The sequence below is a fragment of the Salvelinus fontinalis genome, chromosome 7, assembly GCF_029448725.1.
Source record: "Salvelinus fontinalis isolate EN_2023a chromosome 7, ASM2944872v1, whole genome shotgun sequence".
Lineage (NCBI taxonomy): Eukaryota > Metazoa > Chordata > Actinopteri > Salmoniformes > Salmonidae > Salvelinus > Salvelinus fontinalis.
The window spans coordinates 37,986,653-38,010,255 of NC_074671.1; the positions used below are offsets into that span (position 1 = coordinate 37,986,653).

At 42.7% G+C, this 23,603-nt stretch overlaps 1 protein-coding gene across 2 annotated transcripts in view; it reads left to right on the forward strand.

Moving 5' to 3' along the window:
• LOC129859460 (cadherin-18-like) overlaps window positions 1–23,603 on the forward strand; it is a 409,192-nt gene that overhangs the window by 117,238 nt on the left and 268,351 nt on the right. For both annotated transcript variants that reach the window (XM_055929274.1, XM_055929278.1), the window contains exon 2: window positions 12,813–12,886. The gene's annotated coding sequence lies outside the window, so the exon portion shown is untranslated. The remainder of the gene's footprint in view (window positions 1–12,812; window positions 12,887–23,603) is intronic.

The following is a 23,603-nucleotide window of genomic DNA, read 5'->3' on the forward strand; positions in this document are numbered from 1 at the left end:
TAGCAGCAGAGAGAGAAGAGGAAAATGTAGAGAGGAGGGAGTGAAAGGATGCCAGGTCCGCAGGGAGGCGAGTTTTCCTCCATTTCCGCTCGGCTGCCCGGAGCCCTGTTCTGTGAGCTCGCAATGAGTCGTCGAGCCACGGAGCGGGAGGGGAGGACCGAGCCGGCCTGGAGGATAGGGGACATAGAGAGTCAAAGGATGCAGAAAGGGAGGAGAGGAGGGTTGAGGAGGCAGAATCAGGAGATAGGTTGGAGAAGGTTTGGGCAGAGGGAAGAGATGATAGGATGGAAGAGGAGAGAGTAGCGGGGGAGAGAGAGCGAAGGTTGGGACGGCGCGATACCATCCGAGTAGGGGCAGTGTGGGAAGTGTTGGATGAGAGCGAGAGGGAAAAGGATACAAGGTAGTGGTCGGAGACTTGGAGGGGAGTTGCAATGAGGTTAGTGGAAGAACAGCATCTAGTAAAGATGAGGTCAAGCGTATTGCCTGCCTTGTGAGTAGGGGGGGAAGGTGAGAGGGTGAGGTCAAAAGAGGAGAGGAGTGGAAAGAAAGAGGCAGAGAGGAATGAGTCAAAGGTAGACATGGGGAGGTTAAAGTCACCCAGAACTGTGAGAGGTGAGCCGTCCTCAGGAAAGGAGCTTATCAAGGCATCAAGCTCATTGATGAACTCTCCAAGGGAACCTGGAGGGCGATAAATGATAAGGATGTTAAGCTTGAAAGGGCTGGTAACTGTGACAGCATGGAATTCAAAGGAGGCGATAGACAGATGGGTAAGGGGAGAAAGAGAGAATGACCACTTGGGAGAGATGAGGATCCCGGTGCCACCACCCCGCTGACCAGAAGCTCTCGGGGTGTGCGAGAACACGTGGGCAGACGAAGAGAGAGCAGTAGGAGTAGCAGTGTTATCTGTGGTGAGCCATGTTTCCGTCAGTGCCAAGAAGTCGAGGGACTGGAGGGACGCATAGGCTGAGATGAGCTCTGCCTTGTTGGCCGCGGATCGGCAGTTCCAGAGGCTACCGGAGACCTGGAACTCCACGTGGGTCGTGCGGGCTGGGACCACCAGGTTAGGGTGGGCGCGGCCACGCGGTGTGAGGCGTTTGTATGGTCTGTGCAGAGAGGAGAGAACAGGGATAGACAGACACATATTTGACAGGCTACAGAAGAGGCTACGCTAAAGCAAAGGAGATTAGAATGACAAGTGGGCTACACGTCTCGAATGTTCAGAAAGTTAAGCTTACGTAGCAAAAAACCAATAAAATTAAAAATCTTATTGACTAAAATGATATAGTACTGCTGGCTGGTGGAGTAGCCTGGCTAGCAGTAGCTGCGTTGTTGAAAGTGAAGCTGGCTAGGTGACCTCGACAGTTTCTCTAAGTTTCTCTAAACTACACAATTATCATGGATACAAGGACAGCAAAGACAACTAGCTAACACTACGCTAATCAAGTCGTTCCGTTGTAATGTAAGTTTCTACAGTGCTGCTATTCGGTAGAAGTTGGCTAGCTAGCAGTGTTAGCTAGCAGTGTTGGCTAGGTAGGAGGACGGCAGCGCGGCAGGCGAAACTAGCTGGCTAGCTAACCGATAATTACTCAGAGTTACACAATTATCTTAGATACAAAGCTAGCAAAGAAAACTATGTAGCTAGCTAACACTACACAAAACAAGTCGTTCCGTTGTATTGTAATCGTTTCTACAATGCTCTTCGGTGGCAGTGTTGGCTACGTTGCGTTAATTTCGAACGAAAATAGCTCGCTAGCGAACCTCAATAACGACGCAATTATGTTTGATAAAGGACGGCTATGTAGCTAGCTAAGATCAAACAAGTCAAACCGTTGTACTGTAATGAAAATGAAAATCAGACCGTTGTGCTATAATGAAATGTAGTGAAAAGTTATACTACTATTCGGTAGACGGTGGACGTTTGCTAGCTGCTGGGCAGATAGCAGTGGACAACGAGACGACGAAATACGATAATTACGCAGTTATCTTTGATACACAGACGGCTATGTAGCTAGTTAAGAAGAAATTGCTAAGGTTGGACAAATTAAATCGTTGTACTATAATGAAATGTAATGAAAAGTTATAAAAGTTATACTACCTGCAGAGCGAATGCAGAGCGAATGCAAATGCGACCGCTCGCCCCAAACCGGAAGCCTCTTTGTGTTAGCATCATGCTGTGGGGATGTTTTTCATCGGCAGGGACTGGGAAACTGGTCAGAATTGAAGGAATGATGGAGAGCGCTAAATACAGGGAAATTCTTGAAGGGAAAGCTCTTTCAGTCTTCCAGAGATTTGCGACTGGGATGGAGCTTCACCTTCCAGCAGGACAATGACCCTAAGCATACCGCTAAAGCAAAACTCAAGTGGTTTAAGGGGAAACATTTAAATGTCTTGGAATAGCCTAGTCAAAGCCTAGACCTCAATCCAATTGAGAATCTGTGGTATGACTTAAAGATTGCTGTACACCAGTGGAACCCATCCAACTTGAAGGAGCTGGAGCAATTTTGCGTTGAAGAATGGGCAAAAATCCCAGCGGCTAGATGTGTCAAGCTTATAGAATCATAACCCCTAGAGACTTGCAGCTGTAATTGCAACAAAAGGTGGCTCTACAAAGTTTTCATCCAAGATGGCGTAGCAGTGTAGACGTCTTTGTCCTGTCGTGTCCCGTGTCCCTTGTATATATCTTTTTACATCTTTTTCTTCGCATATCTTTTAAAAATATTTTCTTAAACCTCAACTTCTAAATACTCTCCTGTAACCCGCCTCACCCAATGTGGCGTAGATCTGCTTTTTTCTAAAGTATTTCTATTTACTTCTGATCTGGAATCCATCAACTGAAGATAGCCAGCTAACTACCTACCAGCTATCAGTTAGCAAACCATTGCTAGCGTTCATCAGCTAACCTTTAGCTCGGAAAGCTCTCGCTAGTTCGAACAACGTGACTAAAACCAGAGCATAACGGACCTATTTCTCTCCATATCCCCGGATTCCTACCGCAAACTCTGAACATTTTCATCTGGATCTTCGCAACTAGCTAACCACACTCCCGGGTGACCACTCCTGGCTAGCGTTTCCATCCCGGAGCAAGCACCAATTAGCCTGAAGCTAGCCTGGCTAGGGCTCCTGTGCTACCACTGAAGCCCACTCCTGGGCTACAATATCCGGACCCCTTTACTGCCGGTACGGAGCACGGAACCCCGCCGATCCTCTACGACTGGAATACCGACATAATCTGCCCGAGGACTCCAACAGGGCCCTCAGGCGTGACGCCTGCTGAAGGCTCATTCTGCTAACCTACTACGCCTGCTAGCTACATAGAGCTACCTGGAACCCTACTAATTCCACGACTGGTCTATCGACGTCACCGCACGAAGAGTCAAAAACAGACTTTCCCCCCGTCGCGACGTCCCCCAAAGGCTAACTTGCTAGCCCCGGTCTGCTAACTGCTAGCTTGCCTGCCCCGGTCTGCTAACTGCTAGCTTATCTTGCAGCTAGCGCAGCCAGGAAGCTATCACCAGTTAGCAAACACAATTCTACAATTCACAACCTCTCTTTCGCCATCGCCATCCGGCTTGGATTCTCTGTCGACACGACCACGTCTGGTCTGCAGACGAATACCCCATCCGCTGTGCCCTCGACCGGCCTCCGTCTGAGCAGACCCCCTCCGTCTGAGCAGACCACCCCCCGGGCTACTAACTTTAAACGCGTGCTAGCTTAGTGGAGGCCTCACTGCTCCATCTACGGATGCCCCCTGGACACTATGATCACTTGGCTACATAGCTGATGCCTGCTTGACTGTCCATTAATTCACGGTACTCCATTCTGTTTATTTGTGTTTTATCTGTCGGCTCTGTGCTTTAACTCTCTGGATCTGTGTGTAGTTAATCCGACCCTCTCTGCCTAGTCGTCGCCATTTTTACCTTCTGTTGCTGTGTTAGCTGACTAGCTGCTGTTATCTCACCTGTTGTTTTAGCTAGCTCTCCCAATCAAGACCTGCAATCACTTTATGCCTTATTGTATGTCTCTCTCAAATATCAATATGCCTTGCATACTGTTGTTCAGGCTAGTTATCATTGTTTTGGTTTGCAATGGACCCCGTAGTTCCACTCTCCGTACCTCTGATACCTCCTTTGTCCCACCCCCCACACATGCGGTGACCTCACCCATTGAGACCAGCATGTCCAGAGATACAACCTCTCTTATCATCACCCAGTGCCTGGGCTTGCCTCCGCTGTACCCGTGCCCCACCATACCCTGGTCTGCACATTATGCCCAGAATCTATTCTACCACGCCCATAAATCTGCTCCTTTTATTCCTTGTCCCCAACGCTCTAGGCGACCAGTTTTGATAGCCTTTAGCCGCACCCTCATCCTACTACTCCTCTGTTCCTCGGGTGATGTGGAGGTAAACCCAGGCCCTGCATGTCCCCAGTCACCCTCATTTGTTGACTTCTGTGATCGAAAAAGCCTTGGCCTCATGCATGTCAACATCAGAAGCCTCCTCCCTAAGTTTGCCTTACTCACCGCTTTAGCACACTCTGCCAACCCTGATGTCCTTGCCGTGTCCGAATCCTGGCTTAGGAAGGCCACCAAAAACTCTGAGATTTCTATACCCAACTATAACACTTTCCGTCAAGATAGAACTGCCAAAGGGGGAGGAGTTGCAATCTACTGCAGAGATAGCCTGCAAAGTTCTGTCATACTTTCCAGGTCCATGCCCAAACAGTTCGAACTTCTAATTTTAAAAATTAATCTCTCCAGAAATAAGTCTCTCACTGAGAGAGAGATGGGGAGCGATCAATTCACAGATGGTGTCCAGGGCACAGCTACCGACCCCCCTCAGCTCCCAGCTGTGCCCTGGACACCATCTGTGAATTGATCGCTCCCCATCTAGCTTCAGAGTTTGTTCTGTTAGGTGACCTAAACTGGGATATGCTTAACACCCCGGCAGTCCTACAATCTAAGCTTGATGCCCTCAATCTCACACAAATCATCAAGGAAACCACCAGGTACAACCCTAAATCCGTAAACCCCCTATTTCTGAAACTGTCTGCCGCCATTGTCGCACCCCCTATTACCAGCCTGTTCAACCTCTCCTTCCTATCATCTGAGATCCCCAAGGATTGGAAAGCTGCCGCGGTCATCCCCCTCTTCAAAGGGGGAGACACCCTGGACCCAAACTGTTACAGACCTATATCCATCCTGCCCTGCCTAGCTAAGGTCTTCGAAAGCCAAGTCAACAAACAGATCACTGACCATCTCGAATCCCACCGTACCTTCTCCGCTGTGCAATCCGGTTTCCGAGCCGGTCACGGGTGCACCTCAGCCACGCTCAAGGTACTAAACGATATCATAACCGCCATCGATAAAAGACATTACTGTGCAGCCGTCTTCATCGACCTGGCCAAGGCTTTCGACTCTGTCAATCACCATATTCTTATCGGCAGACTCAATAGCCTTGGTTTTTCTAATGACTGCCTTGCCTGGTTCACCAACTACTTTGCAGACAGAGTTCAGTGTGTCAAATCGGAGGGCATGTTGTCCGGTCCTCTGGCAGTCTCTATGGGGGTACCACAGGGTTCAATTCTCGGGCCGACTCTTTTCTCTGTATACATCAATGATGTTGCTCTTGCTGCGGGCGATTCCCTGATCCACCTCTACGCAGACGACACCATTCTGTATACTTCCGGCCCTTCCCTGGACACTGTGCTATCTAACCTCCAAACGAGCTTCAATGCCATACAACACTCCTTCCGTGGCCTCCAACTGCTCTTAAACGCTAGTAAAACCAAATGCATGCTTTTCCACCGTTCGCTGCCTGCACCCGCACGCCCGACTAGCATCACCACCCTGGACGGTTCCGACCTAGAATATGTGGACATCTATAAGTACCTAGGTGTCTGGCTAGACTGCAAACTCTCCTTCCAGACTCATATCAAACATCTCCAATCCAAAATCAAATCTAGAGTCGGCTTTCTATTCCGCAACAAAGCCTCCTTCACTCACGCCGCCAAACTTACCCTAGTAAAACTGACTATCCTACCGATACTCGACTTCGGCGATGTCATCTACAAAATAGCTTCCAATACTCTACTCAGCAAACTGGATGCAGTTTATCACAGTGCCATCCGTTTTGTTACTAAAGCACCTTATACGACCCACCACTGCGACCTGTATGCCCTAGTCGGCTGGCCTTCGCTACATGTTCGTCGTCAGACCCACTGGCTCCAGGTCATCTACAAGGCTATGCTAGGTAAAGTGCCGCCTTATCTCAGTTCACTGGTCACGATGGCTACACCCGCCCGTAGCACGCGCTCCAGCAGGTGTATCTCACTGATCATCCCTAAAGCCAAAACCTCATTTGGACGCCTTTCCTTCCAGTTCTCTGCTGCCTGCGACTGGAACGAATTGCAAAAATCTCTGAAGTTGGAGACTTTTATCTCCCTCAACAACTTTAACCTGTTGAGGATGGGGGCGCTGTTGAGACTATTTATGCTAATTGGGTAATTTTTGAAACGGCTTCCCACAAAATCCTTGATCGTACAATATGCATATTATTATTATTATTGGATAGAAAACAGTCTATAGTTTCTATAGGAGTTGAAATTTTGTCTCTAAGTGGAACAGAGCCCATTCTACAGCAATTTCCCTGACATGGAGTCAGATTTCAGAAATGTTGGCCACTGTTCTGAAGTCAGTTAAAAGGGCACTGTTATTGCTATGACTATACGGACACTTCTTACGTCTTCCCCTGGATGCCTTTACGTGATGACGATTCCAATGGGGTCGATTGCGCGTTCACAGGCCCTATAAATTAAAAAACCCTGTAGCTAGCAAGTCTTTTCTTGGTGCGTAACGCGCGTGGACGACACCGACCCGCTCCTGTTCCAAGCGTTAGTTTAGCCTGTTATATTTCTCCGGTCATCTTTTCACTCGTTATAGGAGTTAAAAACATCATAAGGTAGTTAATTTAAAGCGTTTTATAGCAATTTACATCCGTTTAGTGCGATTTTGGGACATTTATTTTTGAAACGATGTGAATAGCTGGGCACGCTTTTCAGTTCATCCCGAACGCAGTTGGCATTTCCACATGGCAAGAGGACAGCTTTCCACCAAAAGACGATTACTCCCAAGAAAGGATCCTTTGCCCAAGATACTGATGGAAGAACAGCTCAAAGTAGGACATTTTTATTATGATAAATCGTGTTTCTGTCGAAACATTTTAGTGGCTTAGGACGCCATGTTTTTTGACATAGCTTCGCTTGGCGCAAACTGTATTGAAAAGTAAGGATAAATAAAAAAATGTAATTCCGCAATTGTATTAAGAATTAAATTGTCTATCAATCCCTGTCCACCCTATATTTTTTAGTCACGTTTATGAGTATTTATGTATAAGAGTAGATCACTGTCTAAGTGGCGCAAGGACATTTTCTGACCAGCTGAGCTACATTTCACATTGTCTAACCATGATTTTGGTGGCTAAATATAAACATTTTCGATCAAACTCTATATGGATTGTGTAATATGATGTTACAGGAGTGTCATCTGAAGAATTCTGAGAAGGTTAGTGAAAAAATTAATATATTTTTGGCGATGTTGACGTTATCGCTCACTTTGGCTAGAATCAATGCTGGGCTGCTATGTGCTATGTGCTATGCTAATATAACGATTTATTGTGTTTTCGCTGTAAGACACTTAGAAAATCTGAAATATTGTCTGTATTCACAGGATCTGTGTCTTTCGATTCGTGTATGCTGTGTATTTTTACGAAATGTTTGATGATTAGTAAGTAGGTAAACACGTTGCTCTAAGTAGTTTTTCTATTCCATTTGTGACGGTGGGTGCAATTGTAACCTATGCCATCTACCTGAAATATGCACTTTTTTCTAACAAAACCTATCCCATACCATAAATATGTTATCAGACTGTCATCTGATGAGTTTTTTTGTTGGTTAGGGGCTATAAATATCTTAGTTTAGCCGAATTGGTGATGGCTACTGGTGTTGGTGGACAAATAAAAGATGGTGGATTATGCTAATGTGTTTTTAGGTAATAGATGTACATCTTTACATATTGTGTCTTCCCTGTAAAACATTTTAAAAATCGGACATGTTGACTGGATTCACAAGATCTGTGTCTTTCATTAGCTGTATTGGACTTTAATGTGTGAAAGTTAAATATTTTAAAAAAATATTTTTTTTGAATTTCGCGGCACTGGTTTTTCAGTGGGGGGGGGGGGGGGGGGTGTGTGGCGCTAGCGGCACGCTGATCCTAGACAGGTTAAAAATCTGCTATCCGAGCAGCTAACCGATCGCTGCAGCTGTACATAGTCCATCTGTAAACTACCCACCCAATTTACCTACCTCACCCCCATACTGCTTTTATTTATTTACTTTTCTGCTCTTTTGCACACCAGTATCTCTTCTTGCACATGATCATCTGATGATTTATCACTCCAGTGTTAATCTGCTAAATTGTAATTATTCGATTTATTGCCTACCTCATGCCTTTTGCACACATTGTATATAGATTCTCTTTTTTCTACCATGTTATTGACTTGTTTATTGTTTACTCCATGTGTAACTCTGTGTTGTTGTCTGTTCACACTGCTATGCTTTATCTTGGCCAGGTCGCAGTTGCAAATGAGAACTTGTTCTCAACTAGCCTACCTGGTTAAATAAAGATTAAATAAAAAAATAAAAAATAAATTGACTTTGGGGGTGTGAATAGTTATGCATTCTCAACTGTTCTGTTTTTTTTGCCTTATTTCTTGTTTGTTTCACAATAAAACATATTTGCATCTTCAAAGTGGTAGGCATGTTGTGTAAATCAAATGATACAAACCAGCCCAAAATATATTTTAATTCCAGGTTGTAATGCAACAAAATAGGAAAAATGCCAAGGGGGTGAATACTTCCGCATGCCACTGTACCTGGCTGTCATCATTTGGAGCCTGACGATTACACAAACCGGCCATTTAAAATGAATTGGAGCTTGTTAAAAGTTAGAACAACAGATTGATGTTGTTTATCCAGTCATTTATAGAATCATTACTGGACTTAGATTTATTTCATGTTTCTTTAATTTTAGATCACAGCCCTTTTAGACCAGGAATTGACCTGATTGTCAGTTTTGGTCAATCAGTTGTATTGTTGTGCTGTTATTCGACCTATTCCTCCCTCTGTAACTTCTCTTTACATCAGCTATGAGGTTACTTATGCAACTGTGAAGTTTGTTATTGCAAGGTACAATTTTAAACTCTCAATCCACCCCTCTTTTTTTCTCGGCCCTAAGCTTGTTTTGTCCCTTCTCTTTGAAGGCAGCTATCTGTCCTCCCTATACCGCCCTGTCAATCTCTCCACTGCGACTTTTGTCTTTTTCTCTTCCATCTTGAACTTGTTATTTGTCCAACAAAGAGACAGGAGAAAGATTAATGAAACTGCTTTGTCATCTCAGTCACATAGCCACATCACCGCCGCCACCACCACCACTACTGCCACTCCACTTCCTCAAGCAAATAAATATCCACTTTCCCATCTGTCACTTCTGACTAATGTCCACTGCCAAATACTTATCTTGATTTTTCACAAAATTGAAAAGACATGAGAGAGGGACTTTTATATGGGCGTTCATGGACCAATGTTTTGACTACCATTGTGAGGAAGAGAATACTTATAACTGCTACTTAAATACTTTGAGGTTAAAAGTAACTCATTATGGTATGTATGTTTAAATGCATGTACATGTACACTGAGTGTACAAAACATTAAGAACACCTTCCTAGTATTAAGTTGCACATAGGTCTGTTACAGTGACCGTATTCGTCACACCGGCGTTCTCGAGTCATGACACAGTCAAATTCCACATGACCAGTTAGTCACGGTAATTTGGCTTCTCAAAGTTCTGATGATGCTGATGGTCATTAGTAGCCTGCCAAACTTGCTAACTGCCTGCTACTCAGCCCTCAATTGACCCTCTAAACACTCTGATATCAATGCAAATGTAATCGAAAATCGAATCAAAAACTTCATGAGAGCCCATGAGCTCATGTTGCGCAACGTTTCTATAGGCTAAGCAAATGCGTGAAAAACAGAGGAGGATCCCATTAGTTTTCTATAGGCTAGGCCTACTATATTTATTTCTCAACTTTCCTAATATTAGGATTATTGCCTATAAAAGGAGTACAGCCTACCTGGCATGAAAAAGAACCACTGGAAAAGCGTCCTCCATTCGCTATTTAAGTGCATAGATTACATATTTCTTCCCCCTGTTTTGAGACAGGTGCATGATAGTGGTCCAATCTAAATTAAAACACATTTCACACATATATTATTTAGTATATGTTAAGACTCGATTAAATCAAGAACATTCCGATGGGTGACAATATTAGCCTATCACTTGTGAATGATTCCCAGCTGGTGTGCAGTAATGCAAGAAACAGCACATGCCTTTAATTGCGACTTTTTCAAAGCATAGTCGCGCCTATATAGCCCATAGGCCTATATGTTTTGATACGGTTTGTACGACAACTAAAGTGGACCAATAACTTCTAAAAATGAAGTATATTAATCTGCTTTACAACATGTATAGAGCCTAACTGGCATACATATGCAGCACATGAATTTCAAGTTTGGGGTAGTTAGTTTTCACCATAAAAATGCACCTTTATACTAAAGCATTACATGCATAATCGCATTTGCAGTCACTTTTGAGAATGGCGTTTTCCCATAACTACTTGCATTTTTGAACATGTGTGCATTGCTGCTCTTATAGTTTGTCAACATTTTAGGCTAAACATTCGGATCTGTTGTGCCAGCCTCATCATACTTATTTTCCACCATAGTTTGCAAATAAATTCATTAAAAATCCTACAATGTGATTTTCTGGATTTTTTTTCTCATTTTGTCTGTCATCGTTGAAGTGTACCTATGATGAAAATGACAGGCCTCTCTCGTCTTTTTAAGTGGGAGAACTTGCACAATTGGTGGCTGACTAAATACTTTTTTGCCCACTGTATTACATGGGAATGCACATACAATCAAAGAGATTACGACAAGGTTGACTTTACCTGAATATTTCCTGGAACGAATAAAGGTGTTTTTTGTTTCCCCATTCCTACTGTATATTTAGCCCACCATGTAGAATAATTCAGTCCAAAAAAGGGGTGATAATTTACATTGTTGAAGTTAAAGCTAAAGTATGAGGAGCACAATGGAAATAAGTCGTAGACTATTTTTGCATTTAACCTCAATGATTCTTAATCAAGTGTATATTTTTGTTCGTGTTTTGTACCTTGTTTTAAATTCTCAATTAAAATAAACTAAACAAAAAAACAGTACAGTAGAAGGTGGAATTGGCTTCCTTGTACAGCATCCATTAGGGGTTTATTTGGTTAGTTTTAATTTAATCAGATTACTTTCAAGTATTTGTGAGGAAGGAATTTAGCCGAAGCAGTGTAAATAACCGTGGGCTGATAAACATTGAAAAAAAGTTTTCATTTGAGTAACTTCTAATTCTGCCAGATGTCTATTTCATGATTATAATGAGATGCAAATTGATGTTGTCACCAATACAAACTGTGACAGTGTACTGCAAAGAAATAATTTGCGAAAAAATATGCTTTTACCTCCATAGGTTTTGAATAGGTGTACCTAATTCTGAAAACATCTACTTTAGGTAGCTTCTAGCTTGTTTTATGGTACTCCCTGATGAAGACCATGCTGAAACAGAGTTTAATAATTTTGTTCTATTGAACACGTGTCGTGTAGCATAGATAGATAAGATGTTATTTTCATCATATGCTTGTGAGATACTTGTCATTAGAATGGTGCCCTTTGGACTATAGGGTTGGCAGTGCATTTTCCCCTTCTGAGCTCGGGCTTAGTCACGTGGGGCCCAGAGAGGGGAGAGGTCAGGCTTGTCTTCATATGTCAATGTATCTGTTAAACCATCTGGTGCTATGTAGAATATCAGAAGGAGAGGAGGACAGAATGGAACATTGTCTTCTTATGAACGTGTCTGTAACTATAATCTTAAACCATATGAAGGGATGGCGTTATTAATGGGGAAACAGTTAGTTATCTCATACAATGTCTGTATGCCAGTCACTCCCTACTTTTCTCATGGGGGGAAGGAGTAAGGCAGGGTTTGGAACCATTGTATGTCCCCTCTGAGGTTGCCCTTATCTTGATCTGGTATGTGACCTAAGAGGCTCAATGTCTTCAGTGAGTTTGTCCAGGTTTGGAAGTATCTAGGATTGACAATTGATATATGCCATTGGATGAGGTAATTTTTTGGTAGACAGTGAAGTACCAAGCATGAGATTGAAACCTCGTATTAGGAGACCAAACTGAACAATGATTTATAGCTGATGCTGTCTAGCTATGGGTTACTCCTCTTTCAAGTAAAAGGTTCTTTGTAAGGAGAGGGGTGTATCTTGGCTATAAATGAAACTAAGAATTGTTTTGTAAGGACTCTCAGAGAATTCATTTATAGACACTGAATTGATCTGAGAGTCAAAAAAGGGCTTTGGTGAAGCTCATATATTATTAAAGATGGAATTTATAATATAACTCTGACTTGTGTGTGGTTGGATCTCTCTCTCTCTCTTCATTGAGTAATACAGGAAATTGCCACGACACACGATACTATAATAAAGCATTTATCCTCCTTGTGTTTTGAGCTTCTAGGTTTTCAGGTGGAATGGGTTGTCTTGTGGCAATGTGTCTCACAGATTCAAAGCTGTATTCCGCATTATAGACATTTCAATGGTCAAAACAATAACAAACAGTTTTTTATTTGCCTTTCTCTTTCAGAGGATAAGTGGTGACGATTGGGAGACCAAGGACATTGATCTATGTGAGGAGGGTCCACAGTGCCAAACAACAAGGTGAGCTGTCTAATGTTTCTAGAAGTGATAGTGGTAAATAACAAGCACATATCACACAGATGGGTGTGATACAGTAACTGCACTGAAGCTTCCATTGTGTGGATTGTTTGTCCACTCCACACGTGTAGCCTCCAATGTACAAAGCTGATTTCTTTCGGTCTAGATGCTGTTCGGTTCACCTTGGGGGAAAGAGTGGTGTGTGTGTGAGTGCAATAACTAGCGTTCGTCAGTCCTTGCGGGTGTCCGTGCATGTCTGTCTGTGTCTGTGTATGGTGAGGTGGAGGGGTCATGTCTCATAGTGTGTGTGTTATACAGTCTAACAACCAAAACTGAGCACCTTTTCACGCAAACAAATCCGCCCTGTAGCTGTGTGTGGCTGTGGATTGAATTATTTATGCGAGAGCAAGTCCTTGGAAGTAACAGTATTGAAGGGTGTGATGCAGTGTGTGTTGTTCGGTGTAGAAGACTGTTCCATTGTGTATAAAATAACCCTAACCTGTTGAGTTCCGGTTCTTAGGTATGCACACAGTTGCTGTTTCCATTAACTTCCCCAGTGATTTTTTTGTTTGTTTACATTTAGAACGTTTGCATATAAAATAGATGCTGCACTTGTGTTTCCAATTAACTATCTTGTGTCGATAGAAACAGCTGGACTTTATGATGTCACACCCAATTATTATAATTTTTTTTACAAAAACCTAACATTACAGTTTCCATTACAAATGTCTCAATGATTTTTCTTGCGACATTGCTTTTGTCGAATGAACCTGGGTCAATGGAAACCAACCTACTGTCACCAATTTGCAAGGCCTACTGTCACCAATTTGCAAGGCCAACAAAACACAAAGACAGTTAATGATTCTTTAACTGTGAGATATTGACCATGAATCCAATGAATAATCGAAGGGGAAATTGGTGAATATACAGTATACTACCTACACTGTATTTTCTGCCATAGGGCCTAGTCAAAAGTAGTGCACTATATAGTGAATAGGGTGCCAATTTGGACTCAGATGGGAGTTTTGTTCCTCTAGATACTAGGGAGATACTCTAAGTAAACATACATTTTGATGTAAAAAAGACATACCATGCAGTCTCGTTAATACAATTATGCATGTCACTTAATTTCATTTCCCTCTCATTTGATAGGATTGCATGGTGATAGAGGAGTGTTTTGTAACATTTGCATTGCAGACTTTACATACCAGGTTGTCATAGCGGCTAAACTGTTTGTAATTATAAAAACACAGAAATGCATCAGAACAGTCAGTTTACATTCAGTTTTGTTTTTGCATAAAACACAGTGGTTATTTATTCAACCCACTGTTTGTAAAAAGGAGTGGCATTTTGCAGCCATGTGATTGTGTGTGTCAGACATAAAAGGGCTGAGTGAGAGGTGTTGTAAAACAGACAAAGAAATATGAATGTCTAAATTACCATTATGAATCACAATCAACGCTTTACGACACGCAAATAAGAGTAATCTCACCAGTTTAAATGGATGATTACCATCAGTGATGTAGTGGTAAATAAAAGGTGGGGAAACGCTGATAGCTGCGGTGAATAAAGTAATGCTTCTCATATTTTCTGATGCATTTTATTTGCGTTTAAGGCACTAGTGTGCATTTACTCTCCACTACACCACTGATTACCATTTGTGACCATACCCAGTTAGGTTACTAATACAAAACACATCAGCTAGAAGTTTAATTCTGTTTACAGGAGGAGAAAGTAAGAAGACAAAGGACAATCAATGCTAAAAAAAAGGCAAGAACCTGATAACCGAATATGCATTACCAGAAATATAGCAGCCATTACAACTACCATAATGTAAAGGGGACGAGTGTACTCCAGCCTACGTAGAACCGAGAAATCAACTTTATGGCTGTTTAGAATGACATTAAACAGATGGTAGCATTATTCATTCATCTTAATTTTATTTATTTATTTATCGGCAAAGACGAAAGAAAGTCAGGCTGTGGCTCTCAAATCCCTTTGATTTATAATGGATGAATGTGTATAGTACATGTAGTAAACCTTGCCTTTGAAGGGAATTGTGTTGTGTGCCTGTGCCAAACAGTGCTGAACAATGCTGAACTGCACTACTCCGCATATAAGACAAACTAGACAAATTAATCATCCCTTTGGTAGGACTGTATGGTTGTATTTTTTGTTTCATTTTCCCCGGGACACTATGATGACTTGCTGTGTCATAGCCTTTTCTAGCTAGACCATTCATCTTCAATGGGTGTGAAGGTTACGTCCTGCCTACAAGATCACCATTTATCATTGATTGCTGGTGTAACACTCTGATGCCATAGGAATGCGTCACACCTTGGTTGCTCTCTCTCTCTCTCTCGCTCTCTCTCTCCACTGTTCCCTTGATGTGGTACACAGTATACGTATATGTTTGCTCTGCAATTATGTTCTTGTTTGTATGCCTGTGTTTCTCTAGGCACGGTTCTGTAAGTACTTTGTTTTTCTGAGAACTGTGCATGCGTGTGTGCGTGCGTCTGTGTTTTCTAAGGATCCATCTCTGATCGTGTGGATAGTGTAAAGACAAGGTCTGCATACCAAATGGCACCTTATTCCCTATATACTGTAGTGTACTACTTTTGACCAGAGCCCTGGTCAAAGTAGTAAACCATATAGGGAATAGGGTATCATTTCGGACGCAACCCACACTTCATGAGACAGCATTCTCCTCAAGGGGCTAATGTTCTCCCCTGAGGTCAGATGCATATTGAATTAAATCAAGTGGAATTGGGACTGCGAAACCGCATGAGAAATAAAATCTCTGACAGGCAGAAAAACACGGTTATCATATGTCAAAATACGTTAGACTCTCCTGCCTGATTGTAGACCAATATTCTGAATATCATCTCTGAACATCAATGTTTACAATGACTCTTTCTTTCTTTACTGTAGTCATAATAATGATTATATGATTATATGATCATTCATAAATGTTTAATCATAAACCCTTCTATTATTGGCAAGTAAGGACTATATCAAAAAGGAAATTGGCAGACTGCTTATGGCTGTACATCGATGTTGATGATGGTGCACCCAATTCTCATAGAGGTCCTAATGCCATTGCATGTTTCTGCCATTGTTGCATGTGGCTGTGAGATGAGGATGAGGTTGTGATGGTAAAGGGATAGGGACAGGGGTACATTGATACAATTGATGAAATGTATCAAAGGCAGGTCGAGGCAACTCAGCTAAGCTAATAAATCCTTTAATACATTGCATGCTCAAACCTTCAATATTTTGCAAGCTTTCATGGTAGAAAAGAGAGCAGCTTTCACAAGCACTTTGTTAATTACACAATTTTCCTATACAATTTATTTCAATTATGTTGCTAAAGAGGCAACCCTTAATCATCATCCATTTGCTTAGTCCCTAATAGTGAACAGATGCCTGCATTATTGTAGCTTATAATTTTCAAGTAGGCAAAAGGACAACTGCCATACCCTGCATGATGATGTACTGTGGTATAGTGACCTCCTCTTCTCAGGGAGCTCAAGTCAGCCAGCCTATAGTCCTGCCCTTGATAATTTGCGTCCTTTGCCTTGTCCTCTTTCTCCTTTCCTATGTGTGCCACATTGTGTCATCACAGGTGACAAATGGCCATGCTATGGAAAAAAGTTAGGGAGCGGAGTGTTACATGTATTTTTTGGGGGGTATTAACATTAAGCAATTGTATTCCCTTTTTCTTATTCCATGTTATAGGTAATTGCTTAAATACATTTTCCTCTGGAGACAGGCAGACCTATTTTTGCACAGTGGTCTCTCTCTCTCTCTCTCTCTCTCATCCTTAAACATTGTCATCTGTGTTTCTGTGGAAGTAGATCAGCAGGGGCCTCAGTCTCTCAGCCACCACGCAGTGGTCTGATCACACAGCAAGAGGCGTGCTAGCTCCACAGAAAGGCCCATGATGTAAATAAGGACGCCCCTTTGGCTTTCAATGCTGCTTTGCTGCTGTGTTTGCAAAATAGGCAGTCACCAATGTGCCTGATGTTCTGATGTTAAATGCTTCCCCGCTGAGCCAGGTCCTCTGACATCAAATTAAGTCTTCATGTCATGATAAGAAAGAAAACGGAAAAGGAAACAATAAGTGGGGTCAGAGAATAAAATAAATACAAAATGTGGGTCATCCTCGAATCAAAAGGGATGATTTGTAGCTACGTGTTTTGAAGTGACAAAAGATGATCAAACAGAAAGGCAAGAATGTCCTTTGTCCCCTTTTAGATCTGCTGTCCCTTGTCGTTTAGTTTTGTTTTGTGGACACAGACAGACAGTGCTCAGGACAGCAGTGAATCAATACAGGCTGCTGGCTGTCTCCCATTATCCTAACAGCAGAATGATGAGTGGGTTCATCCACTCTGCCACTCTTCCCCCAGCATCAGATCTCACTGGGTCGAGCAAGGTCACACCACGACACTCATTTTACCATTTATCATTCACCATGTTTGATGTTTTTCATCAGCATGGTTGCCTCCATGGGCACTGAATAATTATAATGTCCCAATCAGGCACTGGCACAGATATCAAATGTATTTATAAAGCCCTTTTTACATCAGCAGATTTCACAAAGTGCTTATACAGAAACCCAGCCTAAAACCCCAAACAGCAAGCAATGCAGATGTTGAACTCCCTAGAAAGGCTGGAACCTAGGAAGACACCTGGAGAGGAACCATGCTCTCCACCCGGCAGTGCCGGTGGAGACTATAAGAGTACATGGCCATGAAGGCCAGATTGTTCTTCAAGATGTTCAAACGTTAATAGATGACCGGCAGGGTCAAATAATAATCACAGTGGTTGTAGAGGGTGCAACAAGTCAGCAACTCCAGAGTAAATGTCAGTTGGCTTTCAGAGGTCGAAACAGCAGGTGCGGTAGAGAGAGAGAGAGGGAGTCATAAACCGCAGGTCCGGGACAAGGTAGCACATCCAGTGAACAGGTCAGGGTTCCATAGCGGCAGGCAGAACAGTTGAAACTGGAGCAGCAGCATGACCAGGTGGACTGGAGACAGCCAAGAGTCATCAGGCCAGGTAGTCCTGAGGCATGGTCCAAGGGCTCAGGTCCTCCAGGAGGGGAGGGAGAAAGGGAGATAATTAGAGGGAGCATACTTAATTCACACAGGACACCAGATAAGACAGGAGAATTACACCAGATATATCAGATTGACTCTAGCCCCGACACATAGACTATTGCAGCATAGATAATGGAGGCTGAGTCAGGGGAGTCAGGGGACACTTTGGCCCCGTCCGACGATACCCTCGACCGGGCCATCCAGGCAGAATATAACCCCACCCACTTTGCCAAAGCATAATCCCCACACCACTAGAGGGATATCAACAGACCACCAACTTACTACCCTGAGACAAGGCTGAGTATACCCCACAAAGATCTCCTCCTCCGCATGAGCCCAAGGGGGCACAAGACCGGACAGGAAGATCACGTCAGCCCACTCAAGTCGAGTATAGCACAAAAAAGCCTGGCACAACGTGACACACCCCTCGCAGGGACGGCATGGAAGAGCCCTAGTAAGCCGGTGACTCAGCCCCTGTAATAGGGTCAGAGGCAGAGAATCCTAGGGCTCAACTGCCCTGTGAAAATGTGGCCTCGCAGCTTGGTGGACTTCTACATGCATTGCCAACTGGCTACGGGCAGTGAGATTGAATATTGCAGTAGGCTACTTTATGTTGGATCTGTCATGCCACTGTCAGGAACACAGAAGTTGGAAATTTGATTATTTGTTAGTAAGGTGCAGATCACAGAATCAGAATAAACTCAAATCAAGTAAAAACAAATATGTTTCGACAGCATAGCAAGCTTGCATTTGCTATGATCAGCTGATAGTCCATCCTTTTCCCAATGTCAATCATCTCTAGTCATCTCTAGTTAGTAGGAGTCACTGGCACAACTTGCTTTTATTTATTTCACCTTTATTTCTAGCCCCGACACATAGACAACTTGCTTACCATGTGTGATGAGTGATTGGGTTGTTGCAGAAAATAAATAAGCAGTAGCAGGTAGCCCCAACTACCTGGGGGGGGGAGATTTGGGCACCTGCCACCCGAACGGTCTGTGCATGGCCCTGGTCGCGATACAATGTAAACTGTGGTCAATGTTTATCTTCGATTGAAAATATTGTTTAGTTTCTCTCCTTTTTTTGGAAATGCAGGTTTTGGACATTGGCATTCAATTGCTTCGCTTCCTTGTGAGTTGTTATTGCACATCCTGGATATGCCAACCAGCTTAAACTCGCATGTATATTTTTTTGTTTGTTGTAAAAGCCCATCAGCAACCCTTGTATATTCTGTCAGTATTTCCATGTGCAGTAGAGTGCAGCTGTGTTGTACGAAAATAGGCTCCCGGCTGAATGGGTAGGACGTCTAGATTTGACTTAACAGTCTTAAAAGCAAATGTAATTGATAGAAGTGGGACGATAAAGGGATCAAATTAGTGATGCCATTAGGAAGACTGGGAGAGAGGAAATCTGTTGCAAAACCTATGGGAGGAGACCTCTTGATTAAATCCACTGTTAACATAATAGCTCATGGGTTAGAGGCGTGATGCTTCTGCTATCATGTTGTGAGGGACGAGGAAAACCATCCATCAGTAGGGTGTATGTAAAGCTGAATACAATAGCCCCCTAGTCTCTCATGTGTAGTTCTTCTTCACTAAGATCATAGTAGCAGAACCCTCATAAACACACATCAATAGTGTTTTTTTCTCCACCTCTAATACAGGATACAGAATTTCAAAGCACTAACGTTAACACAGGTCCAGGAGCTTAGAGGCTTTCTGATTTACTCTAGTAATCCTGTCTGTAACTCCTCTTGCATGTGACTCCTGTAAGAGTAGGGTGACACTAATGCTAAATAAGAAAATAAGAGGGAAATAAATAACTACTCAGAATCCTTAATTGGACTTAATTTGACCGTGTTTTAGAGTTGTTTTGGTTTAAAGTGATCAGATGCAAATTATGTGCATTTTTACAGGGGATGTTGATGTCAAATTACCCTAAGTATTAATTGCCTTGCATTCTGATTAGGGCTGTAATGGTATTAACTCGAATTGAACACAATTCCTATTTTCTCCAAAGTGTACTGCCCCCAAAGCCAAATGTGGGCGTATATTCTTGAATGAATTGGGAACATACACAAAAACATGTAGACACCCCTTCATATTAGTGGATTCGGCTTTTTCAGCCACACCTGTTGCCGACAGGTGCATAAAATCGAGCACACAGCCATGCAATCTCCATAGACAAACATTGGCATTAGAATGGCCTTACTGAAGAGCTCTGTGACTTTCAACATGCCACTTTTCCAACAAGTCAGTTCGTCAAATTTCTGCCCTGCTAGAGCTGCCCCGGTCAACTGTAAGTGCTGTTATTGTGAATTGAAAACGTCTAGGAGCAACAACGGCTCAACCACGAAGTGGTAGGCCTCACAAGCTCACAGATCGGGAACGGCGAGTGCTAAAGCGCGTAGCGCATAAAAATCATTGCAACACTCACTACCGAGGTCCAAACTGCCTCTTGAAGCAACGTCAGTACAATAATTATTTCTCAAGAGCTTCACAAAATGGGTTTCCAATGCCGAGCAGCCGCACACAAGCCTAAAATCACCATGCGCAATGCCAAGTGTCGGCTGGAGTGGGAATCTGGGTTTGGTGGATGCCAGGCAAACGCTATCTCTCCGAATGTATAGTGCCAACTGTAAAGTTTGGTGGAGGATGAATAATGGTCTGAGACTGTTTTTCATGGTTCAGGCTTAGCCCCTTAGTTTCAGTGAAGGGACATCTTAACACTACAGCATACAATTACATTCTAGACAATTCTGTTCCTTCAACTTTGTGGCAACAGTTTGGGGAAGGCCCTTTCCTGTTTTAGCATGACAATGCTCCCATGTACATTGTGGAAGAACTTGACTGGCCTGCACAGAGTCCTGACCTCAACCTCATCCAACACCTTTGGGAGGAATTGGAACGCGGACTGCGAGCCAGGCCTAATTGCTCAACATCAGTGCCCGACCTCACTAATGTTCTTGTGGCTGAATGAAAGCAAGTCCCCGCAGCAGTGTTCTAACATCTAGTGGAAAGCCTTCCCAGAAGAGTGGAGGCTGTTATAGCAGCAAAGGGGGGACCAACTCCATATTCATGCCCATGATTTTGGACTGAGATGTTCGAGCAGGCGTCCACATTGTTTTAGCCGTGTAGTGTGATAAGGAAGACATGACTTGACCCAAATTATGAATGGTTGTGCATGTTAACTGGAGGTTAAAAGAAAATGTCTTCTAGGAAAGAAAATGTGTATTTTCCTTGACATCCAGACCAATCACTGTTGTGTATTGGAAATTGTGATTTCCAAAGATTGGGCTCAACATAATACAGCACGGCTATCTGCAGCACAGTGGGGAGGAAAATTACGTTCATTAAATTACATTGAAGTTTATACATCAGTAATGATAAGGGCAGTACGGGCCTGCCAACTCCCTAGAAACAAGATTGAACTGCTCCGTCTCCCACAATATGAAGAAATTAAGTATTCTATTAATTTTCTGCTGCAGATGCATATGTAGAGGTAAATGAAATCAGAAGATTTCATTTAAAAACAATGTGACAGAGTAAATGAAAGTAAATGCATATTACTGTAGCTACTCTACACAGGCAGGTACTGTGTCAGTTGGGATTCTGTGTGAATATTTGTCTGTATATGCTGGGTGGGCCTATAAGAATAACTGTGTTTCAGTATTCTGGAGGCAAATAAGCGTAAATAGCACTTTATTGACGCTATTAAATTAAGTTGACGGGTTTAGTCCATAACACTCTCAATGATTAGATGAACAATTGTCAATGTCAATCGAGGCTCCTTAGGGTCTGGAACAAGTCGCATCAATCTGCTCTGTTGCTGTGTGTTTAAAAAGATATAGACACCTTGCAGCACCGACATGGCAACGTACAAGTGTCAAACAAACTGTTGATAAACCCTTTCACAGATTTCAAGCATATGTCATACAATTGTAGCTTCTCCTGCCTCCAACCATAGTAGTTGGCAGAGTGGCTTCAGTGTTAAGAGCTTACTGTGCATCCCCTGCATAGCGTGCAATTCCAATAGGCTACCCATTGAAAGTGATGGGCCACGTGCCTTCTCTATTTTATCAATGTTTACGATAAAAATACACAAGATACACATAACAAATTCCAAGACATCTAAATAATGCAAAGATACTGATTTTGGTTATTACTGACATTTGAAGTGCTGTCTAGTCTACTCTCCTCTTTTGAACTTGGATTTGGTCATCAGAGTCCCCACTTTTTGGGGGGTGGATGACACCATTGCTTGAATTGATGGGCAGCCTCTGAAATGACACCCTAATCCCAACATAGTGCACTATTTTTGAACAGGGCCCATGGGGACGCAACCCTAGTTTCTGTCCAGAGATCAATGAGGTTAGGAGTGAACAGCCTAAGAGGAAGTGATGCAGTTAGAGCTGCAGTGTCGGAGAACTGTGAATCAATCCACAAGTTCATTTATCACCAAATTAAACCAAATAGACTTTGCACTGGTGTGATCAACAGCTTCATCAATTTTCGATTGAATCAACAGTTCATTATTGGTTCGTGAAGAAAGGGAATAAGAAGGAAGCCTTCAGCATGATGCTCAGAGTAAATTCCTGATGTAGGATAGGCGAGACAAATATGGAGATGTAACTATCTACTATCTACCCTCTCATGCGTTTCAATTACAAGAGGGGAAAGCATATCCGAATGGACCCAGATAGCTAAAGCAAGCTATCTGAACAACCCAACATATGGAAAATCATATTTCTAAATGTGAAACACACACAGTTGCCATCTGAAAATTGTGATTTACTACCACCACAGACACACATCTCTACAAGCTAATGATATGCAATATAGTAAAAAGTTTAAATGGAAAGGGAAAAATATGTACAAATGCTTTACGGTTGAGTTCAGTGCTGGCTGCCTTATCCTTTGAGTAATTGTCAATTGGGGAGGTTTTGCCGTTTTAGTATCAAATGAACACACTCACTCCTATCTTGAGTTTGTTGTTCCCATAGTGGCGCCGCATAAAGCATCAGTGACTGGAGAAGGTTGAGGAGAATTGATGGAGGCAGGGGTTTTATAGGGCAAGATTCACAACCTGACACCCCTACATCACTTTTCAGGGTGAAGGTGTTGTCGCCTGAGACCCAACCGGGCCCTATTAATTTATATTGCTTCACAGGAATGTGTTACCAAAGAGAAATGTAGCCAATAATACGGATGTGTTGTAAATTATCAAGTCTCTATTCCAAGCATGTGTCCCTCATCTCGGTGTAGAGTTGATAAATGGAGCATATGATTGGATGTGTACATTTCTTCTGAAAGCATTGGATAATAACGTTCATACTCTAAATTACAAGCTGAGAATTTTCGCTGGCAGTGGGAAATTGTTCATTAATAAGCAATGTGTAGTGCAACACATTTCAAAAAGTGACATTGTGCATAGAGGGTGTTTGGAAAGAAAGCACACAGAATTCCACAGTTGCATTTAACCTCCATTCATCGCAGACTCAAAACTATGTGACACATTGAAAATAAAGAGCAACAAGAGTATGCGCCATAATCTATGAGGTTGCTTGCCGTTAGCCTTTCCACTGTTCATGTGTGTTAATGGACATGAGTTCACCTGGAGAT